Source organism: Callithrix jacchus, chromosome 7 (genome assembly GCF_049354715.1).
Source record: "Callithrix jacchus isolate 240 chromosome 7, calJac240_pri, whole genome shotgun sequence".
Taxonomy (NCBI): domain Eukaryota; kingdom Metazoa; phylum Chordata; class Mammalia; order Primates; family Cebidae; genus Callithrix; species Callithrix jacchus.
In genome coordinates, this window is record NC_133508.1 from 64,148,827 (window position 1) to 64,158,374 (window position 9,548).

Genomic DNA, 9,548 nt, shown 5'->3' on the forward strand with positions numbered 1-9,548 from the left:
TGCAAATAGCAAAGAAAAAAATTGATGTGATGTAAGAATAAGCAAATTAGTAGTTGTGGTTTGTTGGAAAGAACTCTAGATACGCATCAAAGGACTTGGGTTCATACACACATTAACATGGACAAATATAAAAAACTTTACATTGAACAGAAAAAGTCAGACACAAGTGTACATACTGTCTGATTCAACAAGAGGTAAATTTAATATGTGAAGACAGAAATCAGAACATTGGTTGCCTATAAAGTGGTAGAGATTGACTGGAAGGGGAACTGGAAGGAGGGAAATTTGGGGGGTTATAAAAATGTTCTATTTCTTTCTTTGTTTTTTTTTGAGACGGAGTTTCCAGTTTCACTCTTGTTTCCCAGGCTGGAGTACAGTTACATGATCTCAACTTACTGCAACCTCCGCATCCCGGGTTCAAGCAATTCTCCTGCCTCGGCCTCCCAAGTAGCTGGGACTACAGGCGTGTGCCACCAAACCCAGCGAATTTTTTGTATTTTTAGTAGTGATAAGGCTTCACCATGTAGCCAGGATGGTCTCGATCTCCTGACCTCGTAATCTGCCTGCTTCGGCCTCCCAAAGTGCTGAAATTATAGGCATGACCCACTGCACCCAGCCAGGAATACCATTCTTTAAAGACTATCAATACTCTACAAAGGGAAATTCACTTATAGTTCCCAATTGTTAATGAAAAGAAATATCAATAGCCATGATCCAAACCTTCTTCTACATAATAAACAAAATTTCTCAAGACCTGATTTGCGAGCAAGCTTTTTAAACTGAATACTTATGGCTGGGCCTGGAGGCTCAGGTGTGTAATGTCAGCACTTTGGGAGACCAAGGTGCGCAGATCACTTGAGTTCAGGGGTTGAAGATCAGCCTGGCCAACATGATGAAACCTCATCTCTAATAAAAATACAAAAATTAGCTGGGTGTGGTGGCAGGCACCTGTAATCCCAGCTACTCGAGAGGCTGAGGCATGAGAATTGCTTGAACCCAGGAAGCTGAGGTTGCAGTTAGCCAAGATTGCACCACTGCACTCCAGCCCGGTAACAGAGTGAGACTCTGTTTCAAAAAATAAATAAAATAAAATAAAAAATAAAACAAAATAAAAATAAACGGAGTACTTGCTAGAACAAAGTCATAATCCACGTATGGAAGAAGGGGCAGAGGTTTCAAATTGAAATACTTGAGAGAAAATGAACTGCTCTTGTTACTTTACTATGTCAATTATGAAGTTTAATCACACAAGCCACAAGACATATATATGTATAACTATTCATGTGTGTATTCACACACACACACACACACACAGTCACTCAAATTGGAAATAAGTCAAACCACTGCTTTTTCTCAAAAAGGCTTCTATATTCTAAAAATAAGAAACTTGGGGCCAGGTGAGGTGGCTCATGCCTGTAATCCCAGCACTTTCGGAGGCAGGGGCGGGTGGATGACTTGAGACAAGAAGCTCCAGCCTGGCCAACATGACAAAACCCTGTCTCTACTAAAAATACAAAAATTAGCTATGTCTGGTGGTGGGCGCCTATAATCCCAGCTACTCAGCTACTCAGCTCAGGAGGTCAAGGCAAGAGAATCACTTGAGCACGGGACGGGTGGGGGTGGGGTTGGCAGGGGGGCACTCGAGGAGGCTGCAGTGAGCCAAGATCATTGGGTCACTGCACTCCAGCCTGGGAGACAGAACAAGACTCCATCTCAAAAAAAGAAAAAAAAAAGAAACTTAATTTTGTTCAAATGGAATTAATCTTACAGCTGAGAGTATATATCTCAGACTTCTCCGTATTTTACCAGAAAAGAAAAACAGAGCTTGAAAAGAAATATCACAGGCAAAGTTTAATAGCGTCTCCTATCAATCTCAAATTGTTTATTAGTCTGTGGAAATCATGATGAAAAGCAAATTTTTCTGAGATACTTCTATATCTGAACATTATTTCTTCAGCAAGCATTCAACAATCCTTGTTGCTATTCTCTTTTCTAATTCAATTCTGTTTGGTTTCTAAGTTAAGAAGTGTGTTTCATTTGCATAAATGGTAACTATTCTGAGATACTATTCATAACTATACATTTGAATTCTGTAAAGTACCATTCATAACTTAAAACGGAACAGGAAAAAAAAACACTCATTCAACTTTACCTTAATGGTGACTTAGACATGAATGATTATAATGTTATATTGTATAGAATTGGCCAAAAGAGAATGAAGTCCTCAAATATTACCATTATCTTGTCATTAATTTATAAATGCCCAGAGGAACCAAGGACCACTGCCTTGACCAATCTGCCTGTCACAAAAAATACTGAGCTTAGAAAAGCATGCCCATGCTAAACATGTTTTGGAGTTATCAAGTGTCTATGCAGGGATATCAAGACATACATATCAGCCATGAAGCTCAAAAATTAACAAAGAAGAATTCTGACAACTTCTGGCAAGTTCTTTATACAAGCAATGCTGGTTATCCTTTAGGTGTTAAAGTTTTCAGCTATCAGCTTTTCTGAGAAACAGTCTTTCATGCAAGGTAGGTAGTAATATTCTAGCAGCTCTTTACTCCATCTAATCTTAATCAGTGGTAAAAATTAAATTTACATAGATCTGCATAAATAATTCAGCTATCTGTCCTGCCCTAATATATTTAAACCAAATAAAATAAAATTTAAACAGAATAAAAATAATGGGGCTATTTTAAAGTTGTCACCTCCTGATTTTTCTCATTTTCTTATCCAAAGTCAGAGACAGGAACTGTATAACCAGAAAGAAGGAATAAGGACATCTATAATCACTTTCCTCTACTGCTCCACCACTCCTACCCCTGTTGATACAGTAGCTCTCAACAGGGAGCAATTTATCCCCCCAGGATAAAAGTGACAATGTCTGGAGACATTTCTCCTTGTCACAACTGGGGGAGGGGGTGGGGGGAGGTTGCTACTGGAATCCAGTCATTCAGTGAGTAGAGACAGGGATGCTGCTTAAGTATTCCTGATCTGACCATGCAATGGAAGAGCACACAAGAATGAAGCAGAATACAGAGGCCATAATTAAAGCATTATTAGCATCTATTAAGCCTATATTTGTATACTGAGCACTAGTCATATAAAAACAAACAATAAGGCCAGGTTCGGTGGCTCATGTCTGTAACCCCAGCACTTTGGGAGGCCGAGGTGGATGGACTACCTGAGGTCAGGAGTTCGAGACCAGCCTGGCCAACATGGTAAAACCCCATCTCTACTAAAAATACAACATTAGCCAGACGTTGTATTAGCCAGACGATTACAGGATTACACCTGCAATCCTAGCTACTAGGGAGGCTGAGGCAGTAAAATCACTTGAACCTAGGAGTTGGAGGTTGCAGTGAGCCAACATCACACCACTACACTCCAGCATGGGCAGCAGAGTGGGGCTCCATCTCAACCAAAAAAAGGGTTCAGACAGGCATGGTGGCTTATGCCTGTAATTCCAGCTCTTTGGCAGCAGGATGGCTTGAGCTCAGAAGTTCAGGACCAGCCTGGTCAACACAGTGAGACCTTGTCTCTAAAAAATTTTTTAAAATTAAGTGGACATGGTAACCTGCACCTATAGTCCCAGCTATGTGGGAGGCTAAGGCCAGAGGAGGATTGCTTGAGCCCAGGAGGCTAAGGCTGCAGTGAGTGAACTGTGATATTGCCACCACGCCCAAGCCAAGGTTATAGAGCAGACCCTATCTCAAAATAATAATAATAATTGTTCCCATTCCCTAATCCAATCATACACTGATTCCACCTGCAACTCCTGATAAACTATGGAGCCAGTCCAAGTAGGTAGATGAATTCAGGCCCTCAAATCAGGCAGCTCCTTGGTTTCTTAAAGGACAGAATTCTACAAATCCATGCTGTCATGGGGCTTTCTTCTAAAAAGAAAAAATAATTCTTTATCCTCCAACGATACCAGTCCACCTCACTCTACAGTAGAGATGTCCGAGAAAACTAAGAGTAGCCTGAGTTTTTAAAAATTGTGCTTGTAGAGGCCCTTGGCCATTTAAAGAAACCACCCAAATTCATATGGCTGGTAAACACAAGTTTCTCATATAGCATATACTTAAAATAAAAATACTCAAAATTAAATGTATTTTAGTAAACTTCTTAAACTAAGATGTGCAAATTGTGGAAGCTTTATAAATTAAAAATAAACAAAATGTTGACCCAAATCCCATCTACAGTTATTATCTCATACTAAAGAATACACTAAAGGAAAAAATCAGCTTTAAAATTTGGCAAACATGGCAGGACGCAGTGGCTCACGCCTGTCCCAGCACTTTGGGAGGCCGAGGCAGGTGGATCACCTGAGGTCAGGAGATCGAGACCAGCCTGACCAACATAGAGAAACCCCGTCTCTACTAAAAATACAAAATTAGCCAAGCATGGTGGCACATGTCTGTAATCCTAGCTACTGAGGAGGCTGAGGCAGGAGAATCACTGGAACCTGGGAGGCGGAGGTTGCAGTGAGCCGAGATCGCACCATTGCACTCCAGCCTGGGCAACAAGAGCAAAATTCTGTATCCCCCCTCCCACCAAAAAAAAAAAAAAAAAGGCAAACACAAATCTGCAGATCCTCATTTGTGTCATTCTTCTCTCAATTAAATGGAAAAAGTACAATTCTTTTTTTTTTTTTTGAGACGGAGTTCGCTCTTGTGTTACACAGGCTGGAGTGCAATGGCGCGACCTCAGCTCATCGCGACCTCAGGTCACCGCAACCTCCGCCTTCTGGGTTCGGGCAATTCTCCTGCCTCAGCCTCCTGAGCAGCTGGGATTACAGGCACGCGCCACCATGCCCAGCTAATTTTTTTTGCATTTTTAGTAGAGACGGCGTTTCACCATGCCGACCAGGATGGTCTCGATCTCTTGACCTCGTGATCCACCCGCCTCGGCCTCCCAAAGTGCTGGGATTACAGGCCTGAGCTACCGCGCCCGGCCAATTCTTTTTTGTTTGTTTGTTTTTGAGACAGAGTTTCCCTCTTGTTGCCTAGGCTGGAGTGCAAGTGCAATGGCACGATCTTGGCTAATGGCAACCTCCGCCTTCTGGGTTCAAGCGATGCTCCTGCCTCGGCCTCCTGAGTACCTGGAATTACAGGCATGCACCACCATGCCTAGCTAATTTTGTATTTTTAGTAGAGATGGGGTTTCTCCATGTTGGTCAGGCTGCTCTCGAATTCCCGACCTCAGGTGGTCTGCCCCCCTCAGCCTCCCAAAGTGCTCAGATTATAGGCATGAGCCACCACTTGTAGCCAATTCTCTTAAATGCTATACAAAAAAAACGATGAGTAAAGACCCAACAAATTACTATTTAAGAGGTGGGGGCAGGGCATGAAGTCTCACGCCTGTAATCTCAACACTCTGGGAGGCCAAGGCAGTAAATTCACTTGAGGCCAGGAGTTTGAGACCAGCCTGGACAACATTTCGAGAGCCCATCTCTACTGTTTAAAAAAAGAAAATAAAAGAAATACAAATTCATAAGTTAAAAATAAGAGGTGGAGGGTGTCATTTTAACATTTCAGAGAATAGTGAAGATATTAAAAGATAAATTGTGGCACTTAAGGAAAATGCTTATCAGGCATATTTTAATTACAGTAAGATTTCTGTATGACAGAAACAAAAAAAGGTGTCTTCTACGTAATATTGTTTTTAGGACCCATGACTTTGAAATTAGCTGGGCTATACAATATTTTTCCTGGTAATTGTTCCTATTATAAGTTTTACCTATCGAGATCTACAATCCCTTCACTTCATCTCCAAAATTCAAAGGCTGTGAAAAACAAGTTTTTCATTATTCATCTGGAGGCAAAACCTGACAAGAAATGCCCTAAGGTTATTGATACTACAGTATTTATTTCTCCCAGTTAGTGTGAGCATCCAGACATTTTACTACAGAAATAATAATGCATCTGATTTAAAAAGTGCTGACCTCTCTGGGGTATTACATAACACAATACCATATTTCTTTTCTAAAATCCAAATATCCAAAAAATTTTAAATTCAGATATACATTTGGCCCTAAGAACTTTTTTTTTGGTGGCAAGGATTTTGAATAAGGTACTGTGGACTGGTATACTAATTAAGATTAAATATAGCCAGGCGGAGTGGCGGCCACCTGTAATCCCAGCTACTTGGGAGGCTGAGGCAAGAGAATCGCTTGAACCTGGGAGGTGGAGGTTGCAGTGAGCCAAAATTGCATCACTGCACTCCAGGCTGGGCGACACAGGGAGACCCTATTTCAAAAAATAATTTTTTAAAAAAAGATTAAATATAACATATTGAGAATGAATGTAGTAATAAAGCTTCAGATGCAATAAATTCAGTGTCTTCACAACTATCACATACACACAATCCTGGAAAATAAAGCATAAAAAGACTTAACAAATGTCAAAAACTAAACACATTATTATGTGTTTTCAAGTGATATTTGTATCCTCTAATATCTAAATCAATTCCTTAGGTTGAAATCACAATTAAAATATAGCCAAACACTAGGCCAGGCGTGGTGATTCACGCTTGTAATCCCAGCAGTTTGGGAGTCCAAGGCAGGTGGATCACCTGAGATCAGAGTTTGAGAACAGCCTGGCCAACATGGCAAAACCCTATCTCTAGTAAAAATACAAAAAGTAGCCAGGTGTGGTGGTGCTTGCTTGTAGTCCCAGATACTTGGGAGGCTGAGGCAAGAGAATCACTTGAACTTGGGAGGCGGAGGTGGCAGTGAGCTGAGATCACGCCACTGCACTCCAACCTGGGCAACAGAGTAAGACTCCGTCCTCCGTCACACACAAACACCACACACACACACACACACACACACACACACACACACACACACACAAAGACCGAATTGGTAATTATGCTGAGAAAAAGAATGATCCACTGTAAATAACTTAGTAAAATGCTCTGATTTTTATTATTTTTATTTTCATTTTATTATTATTATTTTTTATAGAGAGGGGGTTTCTCCACGTTGGCCAGGCTGGTCTTAAACTCCTGACCTCAGGTGGTCCACCCGCCTTAGCCTCCCAAAGTGCTGGGATTACAGGCATGAGCCACTGCACCCCACCAATGCTCTGATTTTTAAACAACTATTCTCAGAGTGTTTAAGATTTAAAATTATTTCATTCTAGAAGAAAACTATGAACAAATTACAATTGACTTTTTCTATGAAAGTAGAGCCTGGGACATGGAGAGACAGGAACAGTTCTCAAAGATATTTGAACAGGAAAAAGAGTTTCACAGTTCTTTCCTTCCTTCCTCCTTTAGTTGCTGCTTTTCTGGTTTTAGAATTTCAAACAAAGAAATACATATTGGCTCCACTGCTAAGAAACGCCCTCTTTCTCAGCAACTTCCTCTTCCAATTTTCTTCCTCACCATTGACAAATGAGAACAATACCCATAGCCGTCCCTACCATTCTGATTAACCAAAAGTTCTGAGGTTTGGAAAAATTAAGGGTAGCAAGTTATTGTGCCCAACTACCGCCTACCCCAAATCCACAATCTTCACTCATTAAAAGCCAGGTAACAGGTAGCGCAAAAAAAGGATTATTAAGCTCAATCAGAGGAAGGCTACTGAACTTTCACCCCATGAAATCCAAAGAAATTTGAACTAACAAATGGGAAAATTTCTCCCACCCCAAGAAAATGTGGCTCTCTGTTGTAGGAGAAAAAGCAAATGGGCTGGCACCACCCTGATCGAAAGACTAGTCTGTACACCAATAGCTGCTGAACTTTATTCTACAGGCAACCCTATCAAGATTCAATGGGAGCTCTCTCAGGTTCTGACACACTTCAAAGTGACTTTTCGACTTACAAATAAATAGTCCTTTCCAACTTACAAACTGAATAAAGGGCTGGACTTACAATTAACCATCCAGAGACTGTCCCCATGCCAGAAGTCAAATCAAATATCTGGGACAGGCCTCTGCCCCCATTTGTGACTAGGCAAACTTCCCTAACACTATCGTTTGAGTGGGCAGTGACTTCCCCCTTGCCTAGTGATTCTCAGAGGAAACAATTTAGTTTGGTGACCTCTGCCCTTTACTGTGTGACCTTGGGCAAGTTACTTAACTCCTATGAAATTTAGTTTCCTTATGTGTAAATTCTCAACAGTCACTGCAAAAATTAAATAAGAACATATGCCTAAGGAAGGGTGGGCACCTAGTAGGGCTGCCATAAAAGTTCTTCCTCTTCCTTCTAACTAACCCTCCTGACTTCTGGGCCTAAATTCCAATCAAAGCCCCAAGGGGCTCCAAGGAGTCCTTCCTCTTGTCTGGTTCTGTGACAACTGTATTAAAACTTCCGTATCTCAGACGCTCTAGGATTCCTGGAGAACCAAGAGGCCCCCAACTCACCACATCATGGTCTAAACAGCACCCACGTCCTCCTTGGAAGAGCCCCTGTAGACAACTCGCCTCCTTACTCTGCACACCATCCTGTACGCACACACACTTACACTCTCACACACACTTTTACACACACACACTGATGAGTGTCCTCCTCCTGCTCAATTTAGCACACTCTTACACTCACACACACGAGTGTCCTCCTCCCGCTCCTCAATTTAGCAGGCCGGGGCCTCAACGAGCACTTTAATTACTTCATGTTCCAGATATGGAAACTGAGGCTCTGTCTGTGGAAGAACTAGTCCAAGGTCTCAGACAACAACTGGGACCCAACTCCTGTGCATACATCTGCCGCCGAAACCCTCGTTTTACACAGGGAAAACTAAGGCCGGGAGAGGAAAGTGACTTGCCCAAGATCACACAGCGAGTTGATGGCAGAACCAGGTCAGGCCGGGACACTCGCAGTCTCTCAGACTTGCGGACCCCTCCAAGTTTCCAAAGGGGATTCGGGGTCACCCCCTCCCTGAGGGGGTGGGGTGGACTAAGACGCCATCCCGCGCTGACCGCTCGCCCGGCCTCTGCCCGTCCGCAGTAGGAGCCGCGGCACCCACTCCCCTGGGACCCTGCGCGGCTCGGGAGGAGCGGCCCGGCCGGGGCCCGCGCCTCCCAGTGGGGTCTACCCAAGGGGACTTGTTGCTCACCTGGCCTCCCGCAGTCGCCCTCAGCGACAGGAAGGGCCGGCCGGCCGGCCGCCTAGTCTCTCCACAGGATGTGCTCCCGCGGATCGCCTCACGGGCTGCCACCCGGCCGGACCCTCCTCAGTGCGCTACGCCCCCAGCCGCGCTCGCCCGGCCTGTGTCCGCCATTACGCGATTCCCCGCCCTGGGACGCAGCCACACCCCTCCAATGGCTCTGATTGGTTCTCTGCCACACCCACCCTGGGCTTCAGGGCATTCCATTGGTCTTAGTAAAATGCCAGTTAAATAACTACGTAAAAGACGTACTCATGGGTACTCTCCCCGGAGCTCCACCCGGGCGACTTCCGCAATCGGAGTAAACAGCGGGGTGCAAACCAAGTGAAGTGGGGGGCGGAGATTAAGGTAAACCTACTCCTAAATTCAGAATAGGAAAATCTCACCTAAGAAAGTCTAAAAACTCGTACGAAGTGTGTTGAAAGACGAA

At 43.4% G+C, this 9,548-nt stretch overlaps 1 protein-coding gene across 5 annotated transcripts in view; it reads right to left on the reverse strand.

The window, feature by feature from the left end:
* WASF2 (WASP family member 2) overlaps nucleotides 1–9,255 on the reverse strand; it is an 84,954-nt gene extending 75,699 nt beyond the window's left edge. For 4 of the 5 annotated variants that reach the window (XM_002750496.7, XM_078330844.1, XM_078330843.1 and 1 more), the window contains exon 1: nucleotides 9,068–9,255. The gene's annotated coding sequence lies outside the window, so the exon portion shown is untranslated. Of the gene's footprint in view, nucleotides 1–8,375; nucleotides 8,469–9,067 lie in introns of those variants that run through there. The other variant, XM_078330845.1, reaches the window with a different exon arrangement.
* Between the last annotated feature and the right edge of the window lie 293 nt (nucleotides 9,256–9,548).